We start from the raw sequence: 22,222 nt of genomic DNA on the forward strand, positions 1-22,222 counted from the left end.
TAGCCCTCAGTCCTCTCTAAAATGATCTTCTTTATGTGTCTAAACACTTGCTAGCTGACTGTTTCCCCAAAGAAAGCCAGCTCCAGGACAGCAGGGGCCACATTAACCCTATTGATCCTCAGTACCCCCCAGCAAGGTGTCAGGTGCCCAGTAAATAAACTGAGTTAGGGAATGTTGAAACTGAGCATGTTTTTCAAACAAAAGAAATAGCTACAGGCGAGGGCTAGTGGTAAGGTGAGGGTGGGGGCCTGGCCCCCCACTGAGTCCAGATCCTCAGCCTTACCCTGACCGCGTCCCGCGCTGTCCCCAGGTCGGATACAGCGAATGAGAGTGCTTAAGACCACCCCGCGAACCCACCGCATAGCCCCCTCCCCCAAGGCGGGCGGGAGGCGTGCAGTGGAGCGCGCAGGCCGCCAGGGGATGCTGTCGGGGCGCGCACGGCCCACCTGGAGCCCGGGGCCGCGAGCGAGCGCAGCCTGGCCGCCCGGGAACTTTTTTCCTCGCGCTCCGGCTCTCCTGCTCCCCCTGCGCGTCGCCCGCCCGTCCGCCCGCCCGCTCTTCCTGTGCGGAGGGGATCGCATTTCCCCGCGGCTCTCGCGGACACCAGGCAGGCCCGGCCGGGTGCGCGGCCAGGGCCCGCTCTCCGCGCTGCCCGCTCCCCGAGCCCCGGGCGCCGCCCCCGCCCGCGGCTGGGCTCCGAGAGGCCACTTGGAGAGCGAGGCGGCGGCCAGGGCCAGAGGCGAGCCGAGCAGGCCGCCCTGCCCGCGGCCTGAGGAGGGGGCGCCGCAGCCCACCCTCCTTCCTGCCTGGCCGCGGGCCGGCCGGGCCGCCGCGCCCTGACCCCCATGGCCGTCCGGGCCTCCGGGCCGCGAAGTCGCAGCGCCAGACGTCGGGCCCCTAAGTGAGCGCGGGCACCGAGGTGAGCCGCGGGGGCCGCGGGGACTCTGCCCTGGGGCGGGGGTGGCGCCAGGTGTCGGGATCCCGGGCCCAGTGAGGAGTCCAGGCGGATTCGGGGGTCAAGCGCGCGTGTTGGGTGGAGATGTGGAGTGCGCGGGGTCATTGCTTTGTGTGCTGTGGGGGGTGCGCGAGGTCACCGGATGGCCGTGTGGGGAGCTGCGGGGTGGGGGCGCCGTGCGTCGCGGTGGCGGGTCTTCGGGAGGATTGGGGACGTAAGGGGCTAGGGTCGAGTGTGGATGGGGTCTCTGAGTGAGTCCAGGCGCGGGGGGTGAGGACGTGGGGTACAGTCGCGCGGCGCCAGGGGAGGGAGGGGAGCTTTGTGAGTTCGTCCGGGTGGGGGCGGGGAACTGACTTATCGGTGCGTGAGAGCGCGTGGGAGCTTTGGCCCGCCGGGAGGGCGGTGCGTGGCGAGATGGGCCGCGGGGCTGTCGGCGGTGACCCCTCCCGGGCCTGTGCGCAGGCCCAGCGCCTGGGCAGGAAGCGGCCCCCGCGACCCACGGAGCTCGGTCGTAACCAGGCCCGGGGCGCGCGGGCCCTTGGGGGGTGACGTCAGGGTAGGGAGCACCGCACACGCGAGTCCAGTGCCCTCCAGACAGCGGAGTGGAGGCCAGACCCGTGGCCCCATGACTCTTTCGAGGCTGGAGCCTCTGCGCCCTTGAAGGCCCGTGACTTGAGAGGTCGGCTTGAGAGCCGAGCGAGCAGGGGCAAGGGGCTGGCAGGACGCGGGGGTGACATTTGGAGCTTTGATCGCACTGGGGGCCTCCAAGGAAAGGCGAAGGGGAAGCGAAACACCAGCCAAGCCCGAGGTCGTTGCGGCCCCAGCTTCCTGGGGCGCCCGTTTTCCCAGCGAGCGGTTTCCCCTCCTGGGGTTCTTGGTCCTTTCTCAAATCCACACCGGGGACTAGAGTGCTGCCCCGAGCCGCTCTTCTCCGTGGAGCGCTAGATCTCGGAGAGCGTAACAATGCGCTACCGGGTGGTCCGTGAACATGAGGCTGCGTGCCTGAATGGCGGACCCGGGCCGGCGCTTCACCGCGCCGCCGGTGCTCCCGCAGCGTCTCTGCCACAGTTTCAGCGGGCTCTACTGCAGGGACCCAGGCGGGATCCGCGCGGTTCCTTTCCATCAAAGCGCGCCCCCTCTTTATTTCTTTTCCAGCGCAGTGGCGTGTTGAGAATTCAAGGGCATTACATCTGGTTGCAATCCAGTTTCATGCCGCTGCCGAGCTGTTAAGACCTCTCACTGACGTCAGAGCAGGGGAATTACTTCTTTTTATTTTATCTTTTTTTAGTTGTCTGCTGTCCTGGGAGGGGAGACGGGGGCGGGGGGGGGGTGGAATCAAGAGAGCTCAGATGTGGAGGCGGGCCGTAGCGCGATGGGAGCCCAGAGCTGGGGGCTCTGCTTCTCCTCCTGCTGCCCCCTCCCCTTCATTCTTCATACAAACCCCGCTCTGCTCCCGGTCAGGCCCACCCCTGGTGGGGGCCAACCAAGTGGAGGCCTCTCCCAACTGACTACACAGCTGTTTCCAGAGGCTCTTCTGGGATGTGGCCCTCGGGATCTAGAAGCTGGAGCGGAATCTTCTAGTTTTCCACCCCCACCCTACCCCCAGCCTAGAAGATATGTGGGGCCCAGGATCAGGAGCAGTGGCCTTAGCTGTCCTAGTCTCAAAGCATCTTGGCTCCCAAAGTCTGTCCAGAGCTTTGGTAGAGGCCCTGGAAAGGAGGGTGGACTGGATGAGCCAGGCCCCAGAATCCAGCAGAGCGTCCTGAGAGGGAACCTTCCTGCTCCAGAACTGACTTTATTCATACTGGACCATTAGGCTTTTGCACATTGGGACCCTGCCTTTTTCCCTTTTAGGCCTCCAAGCCTCGAACAATGGTTTTAAAACGCCTGCCAGTGACCTAGAGTGCAAACTACATTTGCAGTCACACTACTCTTCATACCCACAGTATATAAAGGAAATAAAAGTTTAGTGAATAACCCCTCAGCTCTGTGTGCTGGTCTCTGACACTTTCTGTTCTAGTCTATTTGATTAAAAAAATTACTGGTGCTGGGCACCAAATAACTCCCACCTATAGTCTTACCTACTTGGAAGGCTGAGGCAGGAGAATCAAGGTTCCAGGTCAGCCTGAACAAGTAGTTGAAGAGACACCTATCTCCAAAATAACCAGAGCAAAATGGACTGGAGGTGTGGCTCAAGTAGAAGATAGCCTGCTTTGCAAGTGCAAAATCCTACAGTCCCACCAAATAAAATAAATACATATTTTAAAAAAATAATAAAAATTACAGGTTGCAACCCACCAAGTCAGTGATTTTATAGCTCACTCCTGGGGTCATCTACCCAGAATCTGAAAAAAACAGGCCTAGGTGATGGCTCTGCCAAAAAGTGTTCAACAAATCGTAGTTGAGACCCTAACAATTGATCTCTTTTTTTCATTGCTCAATGGACACGTAAATATGTTCTCATTGTGAAAATGTGAACAACCCTCCTCCCATTTACAGAGTAAAAGACCCCTTAGTACAGGTACCCCCAGTTAAGAGTTTGAATGAATCCTTCCAGGCTTTTTGTTACAATGTATGTATGTATCCTTTGTACAAATGCATAGTTTTCTTTTTCCCTTAATGAAAACATACCACAGGCCCTTATTCTGCAACTCCTTTTTCTTCTCTGAGTGTTTGGGAAGGGAGTGGGTTAAGGTGATTCAGGGCAAGGCTCTGGGTTGACTCCTGGCTTCACCTCATACAGCAGTATTTGCCTCTGGGCTTACTGGCCCCATCTGTACAATGGGAAAATAACAGTGCTGACCTCATGCTGTAGTGAGGCCTGAATAAGTTAACCCACATAAAGTTTAGAACAGCACCTCTCTTCATAAAGGCTGGTGGCTGTATCTTCATTGCTAATCATGACTACTCTTGTGTGTCTATGGCAGCCTCTGGCTGTGCCCCTTTGCTTGAACCAGCTGCCTGTGCCATGGTGTGGATGTGTCATTTTGTGGCTCTCCAGCAAGGAGGAGGTGTACACTATGGCTATGGTGTACACAGATCCTTGTCTCCGTGAGACAGGGACCTGGATGACAGGGTACAGGGACCCACTGTTTTCAAAGTCCTGTGCTTCCTACCAAATTCCTAGCATGAACTGTCCCTGCACCTGCTCACTGGAAGGTCATGGACCAATGACTAGTGATTGACCTTGTTGGTGCTTTGTGGAAGAGGACCATGCGCAGGTGCCCCAGGCACAGGTAGTGAAGAGGGAGCGGGGCATTCCTGGAAGCAGAAACACATTCAGCCAGTCTTTGAAGGCTAGAAGGGATGTGGCTTATGTGCCGTGGCCAAGAGGGGAGGATTTGGCTGAGGAAGGATGGTGGCAGGAGAGGCTGACCTGTGGCCAGCGCCTCCTCATCAGCCTCCCTACCTCTGTCCTGCCCCCTCTGCAGTATGGTTAGAGTGATCTTTCTAAACCCTAGCAGAACTTCAGGAGCTCCTGCTGCCTTCTAAATAGAGATCCAGCTGTGACCCTTTCCTATACCCAGGACTCTACCTGTGACCTTTGTGCACTCTGGCCCCCCAACACCCATGGGAGGGGGCAGCCAGATGAATACCTTCCTCTGTACTTTGCCTAGGCTGTCCCTTCCACCTGAGGTGCCCTTCCTTTGCCTCCCAAGACCCAAACAGACTTTCTGCCTCCTCCTCCTCCGACCTCCAAGGCAGAGTGAGTCATCTTCTTTTGTCTGTACCGTGGAATTATCGGCACTTCTGTCAGCCAGTCCTCCCCAGGAGGCTGGAGCATCTGGGCCTAAAAGCAGCTCTCTTCCTCCCCTACCCAGCTCCAAGGGCGAGGCCTAGAACACTGGATGCCCATAGATGCTTCCTGGCAGGAGGGTCAGGTGAGGTGGAGTGGGGGGGAGAGGGTTGATCCTGGGCAGGGGCAGAATGTCTGGATTTTATGCTGTCACACTGTCATGCCAAAGATGTGGGAGGGGGCTGCTCAGAGTCTGAGGCCCAGCTCTCAGAGGGGCTGGAAGAAACTGGCTTGTCCTGTTTCACCAGGGATTGAGGCAGAGCTGAGCTGTGCCCTGTTTTGGTGGGTCACTGGGGATCTGAGATTGGAATGTGACACCAGGGAGGGGGAGGCAGGGCGGGAGGCAGGGCTGGAGGTGCAGGCTGGGGCCTGGCTGGCACCAGACAGTTTGCTCTACTGATTCAGGAACCCGTTTGAATGGGGTATGTGTTTGTGTGTGTGTGTGTGTGTGTGTGTGTGTGTGTGGTGGAGGGGGCATGGGGTGAGGGAGAGAGATGAGGCAAGAGAGAGGAGGGTATGAGGCACTGTGACAAGGGAAAAGTAGGTGCTTAGGGTCAGAGGAGAAACAACCAGGTGCACCAGGCTCCTGGTGACAGTGGACTTTACTTCATTTGTTCCTTCATGTGTTTGTTCAATACCAGTGCTGTGCTTGGTAGGGCCCAGCACAGTTATTTTGGTGGAGGGTTTGGGGGGGCTTTGTTGATTAGGAGCTGGGGCTGGCAGGGCATCTCCCCACTGTCCTGGGGCCTCAGTGTCATTGAATCAAGATGGTGGACTGCTCTGAGACTGATTATCTGTGGATCCATGTCGCTCACTTCTTGGGGGGCCCAGGGAGGACACAGAGGAGTGTGGCTCCTGTCTGAAGCTCCCTTCCTGGAGACTGTCTTTCTGCAGGGTCATGAGCACTGGGTTCAGAATCAGGGAAGGGTTTGAGTTCTAGCCTCTAGTTAGAGGCCAGCATTAAGGTGATGCACTTAGTGTTTTTATTGTTGTGCTGGGTGGGGTACATTGTAGCATTTACAAAAGTTCTTACAATATATCATCCTTGAATTCACCCCTCCCCCAGTCATTCTCCTTTATCTCCCTCTTGGTGTGGTTTGTGATCTGGAAAGCAAGGAGACCCTGTAGATTGGGATCATAAACACAGGCTTTGGGTCAGGCCAGCCTGTGTTCAAATCCCAGGATCATCTGCTCTACGTGGGGCTCCATCTCCCTTCCCTTTTAAAATGAGCCTAAGAAGAGGCCCCTTCTGGTTGCTAACACATAGCTCTCCATTTGGCTGTTTTTGTTGGCCTGTTACTTAATTTTGTCTTATTTTATTTTTTTGTGGTGCTGGGAATGGAACCCAGGACCCTGCACATACTAGGCAAGCGCTCTACCACTGAGCTACACGCCCAGCCCTGGGCTGTTATTCTTATTGCTAAAGGACTTTGCCTAGGAAGAGATCACAATGGTTATTCCTTTCCCATAGATCTAAACCTTACCTGCAGTAACAGTGGCCAGAACAGGAGCTTTCTGCTTGTTTTTTTTCTAGCCAGGTAGAGATGAATGACGGTTTTAGACATAGGGAGGGTGATAATGACAGGTTTTCTGGCCAGAGTTTCTGTTTCGTTTCTTTTCTTTTTTTGTCAGTATGCCAGTTGATTGTATTCTGAAGATTCACTGAAAACTGGAGTAACTTTTTTTGTTGTTTTTGGTAGTTAGTGCTGGGGCTTCAACTCAGGGCCTCATGCTTGCTGGACAGGTGCTCTACCACTTAAGCCCTCAGAATTTCTGTTTCTAAAGGGGCTTTTTTTTTTTTTGGTAGGATTGGGATTTGAACTCAGGGCTTTACACTTGCAAAGCAGGCGCTCCACCAGTTGAGCCACATCTCCAGTCCATTTTACTCTTGTTATTTTGGGGACGGGGGGTCTTATGAACTGTTTAACTGGGCTGCGCTTGAACCTTGATCCTCCTGATCTTAGCCTCCCAAGTAGCTAGGATTACAGGTATGAGCCACTGGTACCCAGCTTCCAATGGTGGGAATAGACCCTAAGAAAGTGTCCTGCAATTTGTGACTTCAGTGATGGTGTAACCACAAACTCATTTATTCATAAATCACATGCTGAACGCCTAGTATATACAAGGGTGCTGGGAATGCAGCCTCGTAGGTATGATATGGCTTGGGTTCGGATCCAGATTCTACCACTTACTAGCTTAGGCAAGTTACTTACCTCCTTTACTGAGTTTCCTCATCTGTGAATTGGGGAAAATGATGGCCTCTTGCTGATGGTGGTGCTGGGAGAATGAATAACGCTGAGCCTGTGCAGCTGAAAAACAACAGTGTCTGTGCACAGAGAGTGCTATCAAATGGTTCCTCCTTCTCCTTGTTTTCCTTCCCGCCCTGAGAAAACCACAGACCCACTTGGTGCTGGTGCTGAGGGAGGTTTGTCTAGTTAGGGCCCCCCTGTGAGAGGAGAAAGGGTGGTGGTCCTGGACCCTGCCAGAGCAGCCCTGCTCCTGGACTCAACACTTACTGCCTTCTGCCTTGGCCAGCCTCTTGAAGGATACCTGGAGCTAATGCTTTGTTCAGCTTGGGGGCTGATAATGGGGAGACCCCATGAGGCCACATTTACCCCAAAGGCCTAACCCTGCCTGGCACCAGGTGGCCTTCAGACTTGAAGAAGGGATTTTGGTATCCAGCATTGAAGTGAAAGTGTTTTCTGATTGAGGTGTCCAAAATTGGCAGAGGCCATCAGACCGGCTTTGTGTGTCCTGGGGCAGCTTCCTCAAACTCTCTGAGTGCCTGTTTCCTCATTTATCAAATGGCAAAAATAAGTACCTATTACATAGTTTGGTAAGGTGATTAAATGATGGAGGGTCTCTAATGAACTTGGGCATGGTACTTACTGTGGGCACATAGTAGAGTTGATAAACAAATGTCATCTATTAATAATCAGAAGAATTCTCAGAAAATGTGAAGTAAAACCCACCTGAAAGATTTCTTCTTAGTAGCTACAGCTCCTTGGAGATGTGAAGTTGTGACTCTCCCACCAGCCCAATAAGGCAATCATTCCAGTGACTGGAGAGAGAGTGAGGCCCAGCTTAGCTACATAGCAGAGTCACCCAGCAGTCCAGGCTTGAGGTGGGGAAAGTGGCTTGGCTTTCAGTCTGGTGCTCTGTCACTTTTTTTTTTTTTGGTGGTAGTGGGATTTGAACTCAAGGCTTTACATTTGCTAGGCAGGCTCTCTACCACTTGAACAATCCTGCCAGCCCTTTTCTGGGGTTGGGTATTTTCAAAGTAGGGTCTCATAAACTATTTGCCTGGGCTGGCTTCGAACCTTGATCCTCCTGATCACTGCCTACTGAGTAGCTAGGATTATAGGCGTGAGCCTCTGGTGCCTGGCTTGCACTAACACTTTGATAATTCAGTAAATGTTATGACCCGTCAGCACTGACACACAGCTGAAGTCACATGGGCCTGCCTTCTGGAAACTTCTAGTCCGAAAAGGAAAATGAAATTTGTACATGTTTAACATAAGCAGTAAAATTAGAACCATCTGTTTTGTTAAAGGAGGGCAAAGAAACACATTCACTCCTTCCAGGGGCACAGTTCAAGCCTGTGGAACAGTGGCTTTCAATCCAGGTGATTTTGTCCCACTGTGTCTGGAGGCATTCTTAGTTGTCTCAGTTGAGGGGATAGATGCTCCTGGCATGCAGTGAGAGAGGCCAGGGAAGCTACTAAATACTCTGCAGTGCACAGGACAGCTCACCACAAGAAACCAAGATGGCCATGAGGCCAAGCGCATGGCATGCCCTGCTTGGAGACACAGTAGTGGCCAAGCTGATATAACCCCTGCCTTTTTAAAGTGTGCAGTCTGACGGATAAACAGGCATTACAGAAAGGATCGAAAGATCTCATGGTTACTTGTAATTGTGTTGAGTTAAGAAGGAAAGGGCAGAGCACAGGGATGGCCTTCCGGGAGGTCTTCCAGCCCAGGGCACAGCCTAGACAAAGGCTCAGAGGCAGAGTTTGGAGTGGGCCATGTCAGGGGAGGCACCTGAAAACAACTGTCCTCAGGGAATCCAGGAGTGGCTTCTGAAGGTGGGGAGAAGTTAAAAAGGAGCATTCTCCCTCTGGTTGGAAGGAACTACAATTCCCAGCATGCCGTACTGAGGAAGGCCAGGTCGGGGACCCAGACTCTGCCCTTTCTTTCATTTGCATCCCTTTGATAGGTGGGAAAGAGAAGCAAGAAAAAGAGGGAGAAGAGGAGGAACAATATTTTCATTTCAAACACAGATAGGGGTGGCGGTGGGTGGGAAGCAATCCAGTTTGTGATATCTTTGAGACAAGCACAGAAAATCCCCACTGTGGCCCGAAATAGCACCAAAAACAGATGTTTTGCCAAATCACACTCTATTGAGTGACTCTCTCTTCTTGAGTTCAGCAGGATGTGGACAGAGCTGGCTTTGTTCTCTTGGGGTGACACTGTCCTCTGGGTCCCCTACCCTGGCAAATTAAACTGAGAGGCCTTGGTCTCCTAAGCAGGACAGGAGCCTGGGGAAGTTAATGTGGCATCTGTGGCCTTTAACAGGGCCAGAGATGGTGACGGGGGTAGGGTGTGTGTGTGAGGGGATGCCTAGCACAGTGCCAGCTGGTGAAAGCAAAGGTGAGGCTTGGTTCCTCTAGTAAGTGAAAATTGGACTCTGGATGTCAAAGGCATGATGGAGAAAAGCTGTCATTTAATGGGTGCCTGCTTTTGTGCCAGGCATTTGGTGGTCATATCTAAGCTTTATTAACTTTTTCATGTGGCTTATCCAGGGTGCTGAGGCTCAGAGAGGTTAAGTGACCTACATGAGGTGACACAGCACCAAGTGGCAGAGCTGGGATTAGAGATTGCATCTGTTGGTCTCCAAAGTTGACTCTGCTTGCTCCTTCCTCATATTAGTCACTCATCCATTTGGGAAGATAGTCATTGGTCATCAAATTAGAATGTGACCTGGTAGGAAATTTTCAAGGTTTGGAGTCAAGATAGCTAGGAGCTTGAATTCTGACTGGGGTGGCTTTTGTTTCTGTGGCTTTCCCTCTTGGTGCCTCCTGTTTGCTTCTCTATCTGGTGGGCATAATCATGCTTTCATCCTGCAGTGGCTGCAGGGGTTAAACTTAGTCTGGAAGGGGAAGGGGGGGCCTCAGGAAGGTAAGGACCTGCCCTGGGCCACCCAGCGTGGCAGGGTGCAGTGAAAGAGCCCTGGGTGGAGGAGCCAGGCTGGATTGCCTATCTCTGTGCTGTATCAGTGTCAGGTTTCTTTATTTGAACGGAGAGAGAGGGCAGCCTCCACTCTGCAGGTAAAGAAGGTGGTGTGGAATGCAGTGTTTGTTTTTCTTTGCCTATGAAAGCCCTGTTTCAGCTCAGAATGACTGTGTAGGACTTCTAGAGACATGGCAGTAGGCACCGTGCCTGTGTGCTCTGGGGTGCCTGACATGCAGAGGGATCTGCCCAGGTGCTGCCCAAGGTGGCCAGTGAGGGGGCTCCAAGTGCAGTCTGTAAGCCCTTACCACAGTGTCTGCAATACCGGAGGAGAGGGGTGTCCCAGAAAGTAAGGAGTGGGTGAGAGATGTGCAACCAGGGCTTCCACCCCTCTGCCTCCTTATCTCCTGGCAGTCTATGAGTTGCTGGGAAGGCCAGCAGCCTTGCTGATTGACAAACAAAACAAGCTTTGCTCACAAAAGGAGAGCGGAGGTTTGGCTGGGCCTCTCTTCTCCCCTCCCCCTGCCCTAGGCATCTCTCCTGCTCCACCCAGCTGGCACCCTACATTGAGACACTGAGAAGGGGCTTCAAAGCCATTGTCTTGAGTCAGGCCACCACCTTGAACTGGGGAGGTAGATTCGAGGAACGATGGGGTGACCATGAGGCAGGGCTTGCTCTGATGGCTGCCCCTCCTTCCCTCCAGCCCACTGGGCAGACAGCTTGAAGAGGAAGCCCAGCCGGCAGGTAGCAGAGAAAGACATCGGATCCTGGGGGAGCAGCAGAGAAAGCAAACAAACAGGGCTTTGTGTGGCTGCAGATTGGCGGCTCAGAAGGGAAGTCAGGCCTGTGGTAGGCGTGGGGGGAGGGATGGGAGGCCAGGCCATTGCTCTGGGCCAGAGATAGGTGGCTGGACCAGCCTAGGCTGGGTAGCCTGGGAGCAGGGAGTGCCACTACTTGTGGACAGGCACAGCCTCAGCGCTGCCACTTCACTCTAGAGCAGATCTGGGCTTGTCTGCCCACCTGATCTGGGCAGAGCCATCACACCTAGAGCTGCCCTGGCCCAGTGAGTGTCTGCTTCCATCCACGCCTGCCGCTTGTGGCTGCAGAGAGGACATGGAATAAGAGGGATACTGGTCTCCTGGAAGGGCAGGGACTTCTTACTCAGAGCTGGGGGCACAGTGGGGTAGGCAGTCGTGCTGAGAGGAAGCAGGTTCACCATGCAATGACAGATGTCTGGGGAGCGGTGGGCAGAGGTGGCATCTCAGGCCCCCAGGCCTGGGGAACCAAGCTGCCCCTTCACTAATGAGGTGCACTAGGTTAGGGGGGGGACGAACAGAGGCAGGAAGACAGGTCTTCCTGTAGAGGAAACGAGAGGCGGTTTGGGGGGGTGGGGGAGTGTCATATTCTGGATCGTGGCGAGGACGGCCCCCTACCACCGCCGGGGCCCAGGAGAAGGCTTAGGCAGGAGCTGTCAGGCCAGACACGCAGGCAGCTCTCCGGTTGCCCCGGAGCCATTTCCTCTCCTCTCCCCGACTTCGTGAGGGGGCGGCGGGAGGGCAGACGCCCGCGCTTCCTGCCCGCCCTGCCCCGCCCGCGGCGCCCACCCTTGTGGCCACATGGGGGCCGCCTCCCTGGTGGCAAGCGACCAGCCGCGGCCCGGACGGCCACGCCGGGAGGGGCCCCCAGCCTCTGGCCCCGCTGCCGCGCAGGGGGCGGAGCGGGTGCTCGCGTCGCTATGGCAGCGCTCTACCCGGCAAGCTCTGCGCGGTTGGGGCGGGGCTGTCTAGGCCCCGCCTCCTGGCGGAGCCGGGACCCTTTTCCCGGAACGCCGAGCAGTAGGAGGTGACTAGTAGGCCCGACTATGGCAGGCTCTTGTGGGGCCACTGTGCTGGGCACGCGCCACCCCGAGCCCGCCCTCTCCTCCTTCTCTTTAGGTATCTACAGAGCATAAGTGGGGTCCTGTGCCGGTTGGCCTAGGGAAGCCGCTTGCGGAGACTCGGATGAGGAGGCTGGACATTTCACCCCCCCCCACACACACTCCTGTTGCTGGAGGGTTGCTGAGAGTGAGGGCCACGCCGCCCCTCAGCTGCAGGCTCTGCTCTTCCCTAGACTGCCCCCGGCCCTAGGGCCAGAGAGGAGGAGCCAGGAATACGCATCCACCCTTTCCAAGCCTGGATCCTGCAGCCCCAGCAGGCCTCTCGCCAGCCCAGGAGCTCAGCAAGGGCCTCGCCTAGTTGGCAGCCGTTGGGCTGTAGCCCAGAGGCGCATTCCTACCTCCTGAGCCCGGGCATCCCGCCTGCCCTGGGGCAGCCTCTTCCGGATCTTCGCTGCCAACCCAGCCCTGCTCTCCTGCCAACGCCGCCCTCTTCCCACAGGCTTTCTCATGCCTTGAGTTCCCTCCAGGGCCGCCTTCTTTCTCTTAGTCTATTAAGAGGCACCGACTTAGCTGACCTTGTCCCCTCTTACCTGTACGGAACCAAATCCCAGCTTTTGGGTCTTGGCAGGAAGGTTATATATCTGTTGAGCAGCCGTCCTCTCAACTTTCTCCTCACCCAGAAAATGCACATGAGGAGAGTGAGAGTGAGTTTGGGTTGCAGCAAAAAGGGATGCAGGCTTGATATCAAAAAGAACTTCCAGGCCAATTTACAGTGCATAGCTGTAATCCCAGCACTCAGGAGGTTGACAGAGGAGGATCAGGGATTCGAGGCCAGTTGAGATTGGGAGGATCCGGGTTCCAGGCCACGTACCCACCCATCTCCAAAATAAGCAGAGGAAAATGGACTGGAGGTGTGGCCTGCTTTGCAAGCATGAAGTCCTGAGTTCAAACCCTAGTCCCACCAAAAAAAAGGAGAGAAAACACAATCATAAGCATTTTAGTTTAAACGATTATTAATACGTTGATTATAGAGAAGTCCAAAAGTAGAAGGCTGGTCCCAGCTACTTGGAAGGCTGAATAAGGCAGGAGGATCCCTTGAACCCAGGAGTGTGGGGTCAGCCTGTGGAACATAGCAAGACCCTGCTTCTGAATACAATAAAAATAGAACCTAAGTAAGTAAAAATCCACTAAATCCCACCACCAGGATGGCATCTTTTCAGTAAAAATATAAACAACTTATGATAAGCATAATAAATATAAAATATAGAGTCATGCTATATATTTGGTTTTGTAAGGCACTTGGTGGTTTTAATAGCTTTTTTCTCACTATAAAAGGAGGGCAGGCTTATTATAGAACTTTTGGAAAACATGGCAAGTTAAAAGGAAAAAATTCACCCAGGCCCTGGGTCTCCAGAGGCAGCCACAGTCATCTCTGCTGCCATGGGTGTGGTTTCACAGGTTGGTTGGTTTGGATAGCTGCCACTCTGTGGACCATTGCATGCCTTGCTTTTCTCACACAGTGCAATGTCCCAGAAGTCTGTGGGAGACTTGGAACCACATTCTTGGGGGTGCTGTAGAAGAGTCAGAACTCCAGGGCCATTTGCTGGACTGGGTAGTCACTTTAACTTTGCTCTCCTTCTCCCTAAATGCTGACCCCCCAAGGAACCTATCCCCATTGCCACTGTCTTGGGTTGAGAGTCCAAGCTGCCTGGACAGCATAAGGACCTGGAAGACTCATGGCCCCCAGCTGAGACTTGGGCTCAGGCAGAGGCCTTTGATCTGGGGACCCAGATATGCAACGTTGCTGGCGAGGCTTCACGGGGCCCTCCTCTGCCTGGCACACTCAGACCCAATTGGCCTCTTGCTGGTCCCATGACTCACCTTCTGGTTGGGCTTCTAACAGTTGGTTTCTGCTGTCCTGGCTCCTCAGCCTTTCACTGGAGATGTGCAAGCCTGGCACCAGGCACCGCCTCCCTCTGCCCTGTCGCCCCCTAGGCCAAGTTGCATGCTGCCCTGCCTCCACCCATCTCTGGTGCCCTTTCTTTTCCTTTTCCCAATAGTTTAGGTCTAAGCATCTAAGCCCTATGCGCAACAGGCCTTGGAAAAATACAGTTGCCTGGCATGGATTAGCATTTAAAAGGCACCCAAGGCTGGGAGTTTAGGGAGCTGAATGTACAGGAGAATGCAGGGGCCTGCATTTAGTGGATGAAAAAAACCACAGAATGTCCCTTTGCCTGGTACAGGGACATTGGATGTGACACCAGATATGCTGTGCCCAGTGTGGTCACTCACCACCTGCCACCACTGTCACATGCTCTTTAAAAGATGAGGGAGGCATGTTGTCAGCAGGCCACCTATGTCCCTGTAATTTATATTCTTTTAACACATTTATTCATTAATCAAATATTGTTTTGCATTACCTGTAATGAGGAGTCAGCGAGGTTGGGGCTCAGATTCATGCTCTGAACATGATTTACTGATCTGGATTTGCTCTTATGGTCTGGGTGCTGCCTGTGTGTAGAATTTAGCCACATGAGGAGATGATGAGTGTGTGTCTGTGTGTTGGTGGGCTTGGGTGCTGTGCTTGTGTGGTGTATCTGCATCAGTCTTTGGGGGCCAGGTAGTGAAGGGGTTGATGGTTCATGTCAATGGCACAAGAATATTCCTGTGTTGGGGTGTGTGTATGTGTGTGTGTGTGATACGTGAGTTGGCATGTGTATAAGTGGGGGTGCTGTTACATGGTTTATGTGCCAGTGTTTGTGACTGAGACCAGTGTGTGGTTGTGTGTGTGTGTGTGTGTGTGTGTGTGTGTGTGTGTGTGTGTGTGTGGCTGAGCCTCTGTGTGTGTGCATGTCCTGTGGAGTGAGGCCTCCTCTGTGCACATGGTGGAAAGTGCTATGGGAGTTTTCCGCCTACTGTCTGTGATGCTGAGAATGGAACACATGGCCTCAAGCATACTAGGCAAGTACTTACCACTATGCTACCAGTCCCTTCTACCTACTCTTTCTTGCTTTCTTGCTCTCTCTCTCTCTTTCTTGCAGTACTGGGGTTTGAACACAGAGCATTCACCATGAGCCACTCCACTAGCCCCTTTTTTTGTGATGGGTTTTTTTTTTGAGATAGTGTCTCACAAACTGTTTGCCTGGGCTGGCTTCAAACCAAGATCCTCCTGATCTCTGCCTCCTGAGTAGCAAGGATTATAGGCGTGGGCCACCAATGTCCTTCCACCTGCTTTTTCTGTATGTTTGTTTGAGACAGGGTCTCACTATGTAGCCCAGGCTGGCCTCAAACTTTAGATCCTCCTGCCTCTGCCTCCCCAGCCGCCACCTCAATCTCCTCTACTAGCTGTTTGTCAATGTTGGACCATAGCCACTGGCTGAGTTGCCCTTTGAGGGTATCTGCTTTTCTCCTGTGCACTATGGGACTCTATCCAACCTTAGCCCTGTGACCCCAGTGGGCTGGGCCTCAGGTCCAGGGAAGACTGATTTGTGGGGACTGAAGGGATGCTGACAATCTCTGATCTTCTTCCAGTAGAACTGGGCCTTCCTATCCAGGATGTAGAGCCCAGAGGGAATTTAGAAGTCACAGTGGTCCAGGTCCACCTTTCACAGATGGAGAAACTGAGGTCTGGATGGCACATAGCCTGTGAGTGGCCAAGCCAGTTCCTTATGCAGAGTGTAGCTCCTGCTCCAGTGTTCTGTTCTGGAGGCAGCTCATGTTCCTCAGTGGGTCTCCATTTCCCCTTCTGTAACACATGGTGGCTTTGCAGGTCCCTTTGACTCCTTTCTAACATGAGCCTCAGGGCAGCTTATGACATACTGAGAGCATTAAGACCAGACTAGTCAAGGCACAGAGAAGGCTGGGGTTTGTTCAGTTAAGTCCAAAGAGGACTCAAAAGCACCAAGGAATATCTCTGCTCTGGGGCCCTGAGTCCTAGGGACAGCTCTGCATTTAGGGTGTTGTCTCATCCCCCCCAAGCCCAGCCCTTGACCAGTAGGAGGTCAAACGGCTGGGCAAGTGGTAGGCAGTAACCCTTACCCCTCCCTTAGTAGCTAATGTGTTTATCACTACTTCCCTAATGAGGCTGCCCAGGGCCTCGGGGACAGATAACTTTAAAGACTTGCTGGCAGCTAAGGGAGGCTTGGCCCTTGGTGCGAAGAGGGCCCCTTCCCTGCCTGTACCCCCCAAGGCCAGCTGAGTTCACATGGAGGCATCAAGGCCCCTGAGCCAGCTGTGAGTCCCCAGCTCCTTTTGCCAACACCAGACAAAACGTCAGGCACAGATGGTGTGCCACACTAGACACAGATTTTTCTTTGGCACTGTGACTATTTGTAGTTGATATACTTTACCTGTTTGACATCCGTGTTTAAAGGCCTACTATGTGCCAGGCACTGAAATCAGCCATGATCTGGAAGGATTCCTAACCTTGGCTGGGGGGGGCGGGGGAAGAGACATTGACCTTCTCTGGTAGCATACATTAATGGATGGAAATGTGAGTTGGTCACAAGCCAAGGCAGAGGCCCCAGAGGATTCAGTGCTTTTCTGATTTCTACTGTGTGGCCCCAGGCAACTGCCCACCTTCCCTGGGCCCCTCACAGGCTCCATTCCCCCCAGTGGAACTCAGTCTGTCTCTTCTCTTTCTCGGTGCTCTAGGTCCTCCCCACAAGCCAGGGCCTTCAAGACATCTGTTGGCAACAACCTTGACTTTGGAATGCTCCAGGCACTGCCCCAGGGGATGCCTGCAGCTACAGCACAGCACAGCTGCCTCAGGCCCCACCTGCCATTTCCTCTTAGCCTTTTTGTGGTCCCACAGCCACCCCCTCCTTGGCCAGGAAAGCCTGGAAGAGATGAAATGGGAAGATCTGTCCCTGTTTCCCCTATCACTGTCTAGAGAGTACTCATTTGTACATTCTTTCACTTGCTTGACTAGTGTTTTTTGAACACCTGTTAATTACCAGGTACTGTGCTATGTGTTGGGTCAAGATACAAGAGTGGTAAAACCAGCCAACAGACCTATTTTGAAGACTTACCAGTTTGGAGGAAAAATCCAATGATTGGTCAGTTCGTGGTCCTTGAGTGCTTTCATCTCAAGTTTCAGGTCTGGATTCTTGTAGCCTGCTTTCTCTCTACAGAATGCTGCATAAGACACCCAGCCCACCACCTGGCCACAGTCCCCACCCCTCCCTCCTTCTCCTCTTGGCCATGCCCTGTATGGCAGAGCGGCTTCTTGGTTATGCACCTAGCTGGCAGTTCAAATCCTCACTGTTGGTTTTACCACCCATGAGACCCCGAGTGTCCCTCTCCAAGCCGGTTCACTCCTTTGTCAAACCAGATGGAAAAAGTACTTGGTTGTTGGGAGAATTGAGCTAAGTGCTTAGAACTGACAGGAACACTTTGTTTTTAGTTGTTGTTAGTGTTGTGTGGCTGGGAGACCCTGGTGTTCTGTGGAACCTCGGTTTCCTTCTGTTTTTTTTTTGGGGAGTGGGGGCTGTGGTTGGGTAGGGAAAGCAGTCCTTGCTCTGGATTTAGCTTACTCCCTCATTCTCTGAACACCTATTTCTGGGGCCTGAGCTGAGCACCCCAGAGTAAAGTGTAGGGCTCTCCCAGACCTGGGCCTGAACTTGGGAGACCCCACTCCTGAGTTTCATGCTGGATCTGGATCTGGCCTCCAGGTGGCCCTCCGTGTGGTCCAGATTGGCTTCCCAGGGACCACGGTCATCAGAGCGCTTCAGTTCTTATGCTAATGAGCTGCATTAATGCTTAATGGCCGAGAGTATGCAGCTTTATAATTGTTTGGGGAGCGGGGTGGGGGGGGTGAGGGGGGCCGGGGAGGGGTGGAGGCTGTGCTGACGGAAGCAGCTGTGATGGAGAAATGACCTTAATTACCTGGAAAACGCCCAGTGGGAAGGGGCTTGGCCATCTTTGGCACGGCATTCAAGGCCATTTGGATCAGCTGCTGCCCACCTTGCTCTGCACAAACAGGGATAATGGTAGCGCGGTATGTGCCAGGTACCTTTGAGGGCTGTCTTTGTGTCCTCCCAGAGGCTCCTAGGCCTCATCTCTGCCTTACCTTCCATCCTGGAGCTACACTGGCTGCCTGTAATGAATGCCCTTTCTCCTTCCCCTGAAACCACCTCTGCAGCTCCTACAAGAGGAGCCTCTGTCCCTGGGATTGGTTTGGTCCCTTCGTTGGGGGGTAGGTAGCCCAGGATGAGGGTAGCCCCATGTGCTTCCCTGGACTAACATCTCCCAGAGGCAGTGTGGTTCCTGCATGTTCTTGCCTGCTTTCCCAGAGTATTTCTAGGGTTGGGGACTGCAGTGCTTGCTGCTTTGAGCCCTCTGCCAGACTGGGTGCCCTGGGGCCTGTGGGACTGATGGGGTCTGCAGGGAAGCCCTGAGACCTAGTAGGCTCTGTGGGACCTACCTGTGTGCTTACCCGTTCCATCCAACTGAACCCTAAAGGTGCCTGTGCCTAGGGGCCCTATGCCTCACTTTCTTCCCCTCCTTCCTTCTCTCTTTTCTTTCTGCAGAAAGAAAAGAAAAAGAAGAGGGAGGAGGTGAACAGTTTTTAGATGATGGCTCCTACACTCACCCATTCCCACTCCTCCTTGAGTCTGTCTCCTCCTTCTGTCCCCTCCAAGACCTGTCCTCACCCCTCTTTCTCCTCCCTCTGTGCCCTCCAGCCAGGACCCTAAAGTACAATGCAGTGCCCATGGGGAGACCCCTATGGAGAGAACTGGCTTGCCCTGCCTTGTGTCCTGTGATGCTGGGGACACAGAGGGGAGTCAGATTTAGGCTCTGCCCCCCAAAGACTCCAGTCTCAGAGAGGCAGCCCTGGAAAGGAATCGTAAACTTTAATGTAAAAGAACTGCTAAGGACGAAGCAGATTTTTTCTGTTGGTTTGTTTGTGTTGGACTGGGGTTTGAATTTAAGGCTTCTTGAGCCACAATTCCAGTCCATTTTTCTCTGGTTATTTTGGAGATTTGGGGAGGTGGTGTCTCTAACTATGCCTGGGTTGGCCTCAAACCCTGATCCTTCAGATCTCAGCCTCCTAAGTAGCTAGAATTATAGGCATGAGCCACTGGTGCCTGATGAGAACCAAGTTTGAACACAGGCTGAGAAGATCCAGAGAGGTGTTGAAGCTCTGGCTGGTAGGAGGGATAAATATGAGCTAATCCCAGGGAACAGCATTGCAGGTGGGAAAACCTGGAGTGAGGGCCTGGCTGCTGTGGGTTTAGGGAGGTCAAGACAGCCACAAAATGCTTGAGCTAACTGGAGGATGGGGATACATAAGCCTGGAAAGGTGGGCAGAGGTTCCTCTGCTGTTCAGCAACCCTCAGTGGCTCGCCATTACAAAGAGGGCCAAACTCGGAACCCTCGGATGGCAGGCAAGCCCACGCCCTCTATCTTATCTCAGGACACAGCCAAGTCTCAGCCTGGTTCCCCACCTCCAGTCCAAACCTCAGATATTTAATGGGGGCCTACTGTGCACAAGGAGTGAGGCTATTCTGTACTGAGAGCCAGGAGCCATGACCCTTTGTGTGCTCAGTGGCAGTGGCCCTGCTGGGTGGGCTTCTTCGGCTTGGCTGGGGTCCCAACCTGCCTGGCCTTCAGACAGAAGTTGGTGTGCCTCCCCCGAACTCTGTGCCCTCACCCCCATCCTTGTCCCCAGCTGTCCTTGCAGACAAAATGGAGGTGAATGGGAAGGCTGCCAGGGGCGTCAGGTGGTATCACAGCCGGGTGAATGGTCCGCTCTGATTAATGAGGTGGTGGAAACCTGGAGGGAGGTCCCTACCAGCACACCTCATAGCTCTGCCCTTGCGCAGTCAGGGCAGCACAAACGGCTCTTGAGGGTTGAGCACCTACTCTGTGCCAGGCTCTGTAGGAAGTTCTTGGTGCCCTGTGGCTTGTCACCATCATGAGGTAGAGCCTACCAACATCTTCTGCAGATGGAGACACCAAGACTGGCAGAGTGGGGGTGAAGGGAGTGAGCCCAGAGTTGTTTAGCTGGCAGGTGGCAGTATTGGGCTTCAAATCCAGGCTTGTGTGACTTCAAAGCCTGTGTTTGTGTCTGCTGAGCTGTACAGTGTCAATGATTTATAGTTAAGTGTCTGCAAGACTGGGAGCTCTCTGGATGTGGAGCCATGTCCTTTCAACTCCATTGCTCTGCTGGTGGTTAGCACATGATAGGTGCTCAGTAAATGCTGTGGAATGACCAGGTGAGGTGGGGCGTACCTGTAATCTCACCTACTCCCAGGTACTCAACTGGCAGAGGTCTAGAGGATTGAGGTTTGAGGCCAGCCCAGGAAAAAGTTAGAGAGACACCCTTTCAACCAATAAAAGATGGGCATTGTGGTGAGCACCTATCATCCCAGCTACAGGGGAGTTATGGGTATGAGGATTGAGGTCTGAGGCTGCCCAGGCAAAACAAACATGAGACCTATTCAGAAAATAATTAAAGCAAAAAAGGCTTGGGACATGCCTGAAGTGACAGAGCACCTGCCTGGAAAGCACAAGCACAAGGTCCTGAATTCAAACCCAAGTACCATCACCAAAAAAAAAAAAAAAAATTGTGGACTGAATGTTTGGGGCACTGAGCAATACAGAGGGCTCAGTGGTGATGGGATGGCTGTCATTCTCCCTCCTCATATCCCACTCCAGGCATTGGGAAAGGTTGAGGGAACTTGAAGACTTAAGGTTTCCAGGAAGAGGTGGGCTCACTTCCTGTTGTCCCAGCCTGCCATGTCTACATCAGGAGGGTGCCTGCCCTTGGAGGCCAGGCTGAGGGGTACAGGCCACACTGCGAGCATATGCACTTGCTTGGGCTATGGATGAGGGTGAGGGTCTGGCTGCTGTGTGGGGGCTGCTTTTTCTGATCAGTCCCCTAGGCACACTTGAGGGACTTTTTTAATACATTCAATATGGGGGAGCAGGGGACTTCCCCATAACTTTGTGGGAGCCCAGCTGTAGCTTAGCACAGCTGGGAGATCATGGTGCTGGGGCTCAGGTGGGGGGGGGTAGGGGTCATTGGTAGCAAACAGTAAGGATCAGAATGAGCACAGTGTTGTTGAGCACATTCTATGCATACTGAGAACACTTAGGTGCTGGGTGTGTCATCTGTGATTTTCACACCTCCCGTTTTACAGACAAGGGATCTGAGACTTAGAGCAATTAACATCACAGAGCTGGGTTCTGGGTTCGTTTCCAAACTCCAGTGACTTCTTTTCTTTGTTCCATGCCACTCTCTAGATTCCCCTCCCCCTCCACTTCCTGTGTGGGCTACTCAGAAGGCCCCAAGGCCTTGTTTTTGGGTGTGGAAGCTTACCCTCCTCCGCACCTCTTTGGCCTCCTTGGTGGGACTGTTTCTAGAAACAGTGCCAGCCAGGGCATGGGATACTGTCCGGGTGAGCAGTTACATCCTTGACCTGCCTGACTTTCAGGAAGGTGGTGTGTGCCTGGTCACCTGTACTTCCAAGGCTGCCCCAGGATACCCAGTGCTGTGGTGGTAGCTGAGGACACCCAGGCCATGGTGGGCAGAGACTCTTGGGATTTCTCCTCGACTTCACACAGTCCCAGGATGTGGCCTGGGCCATCACTGCTTCCTCTGGGCTCCTGTTTCTCTCTCAGCAAAATTTGGAACCGAAATTAGCATTTTTAGCACAGTACCTGAGAGTGACGCAGGAGAAGACTCTTCCTGTCTCTGTGGCCCTCTGCCCGAGGACACTTTGTCTATGCAGGGCAGGATCCAAGGAGGAAGCCCAGGAGCTGGAATCACACAGATGTGAGTTCCAGTCTTGGCCAACCTCTCACAAGTTGTGTGACCTTGGTGAGTCTCTGTATGTCAGCTGTCTCATTGGAAAATGGGGACATCCCTAGTGTGGCCTCAATATTACCATGAGTATTAAATGAAATTCCCACTTCATGTCTTCAATCCAAGGTTCTAAGTGGCCTCAGCTGCCCATTCAGTTGTGGGTGTCATTTGAGGAGTTCTTACAAAGATTCCAGATTGAGGGACCATGTGGCCAGTTCTCGCCAATGAGATGAGAATAGACTTGATGTGTGACCCTTCTAGGCCAGAGGACTTCATAGCTAGAGTGGGATCCTCAGAACTCTTTCCTGGCAACTCAGGTCAAGGTGGTGACTGGTCAGTGAGAAGGAGCCTCCTTGCCAACCCTATGGAAACATAGTGTGAACAAGAAATCAGTTTTTGTTATTTTTAGCCCTTGAGATTAGGGGATTTTGTTATAGCAACCTAGCATAGCCCATCCTGACTGAGGTGTTCTCCTCCTCCTCCCTCAAGCCTGACCCTATCAGAGTTCCACACAAAGGAACAGTGAGTTGTGGAGGAGACCTGCCAAAAAATAGGA

General features: G+C 53.4%; 1 protein-coding gene across 2 annotated transcripts in view; it reads left to right on the top strand.

Annotated features, from left to right (window-relative positions):
* Nucleotides 1-484: 484 nt before the first annotated feature.
* Nucleotides 485-22,222, top strand: part of Rai1 (retinoic acid induced 1) — a 113,581-nt gene continuing 91,843 nt past the window's right edge. For both annotated transcript variants that reach the window (XM_074046658.1, XM_074046659.1), the window contains exon 1: nucleotides 485-919. The gene's annotated coding sequence lies outside the window, so the exon portion shown is untranslated. The remainder of the gene's footprint in view (nucleotides 920-22,222) is intronic.

Source organism: Castor canadensis, chromosome 11, assembly GCF_047511655.1.
Source record: "Castor canadensis chromosome 11, mCasCan1.hap1v2, whole genome shotgun sequence".
NCBI lineage: Eukaryota > Metazoa > Chordata > Mammalia > Rodentia > Castoridae > Castor > Castor canadensis.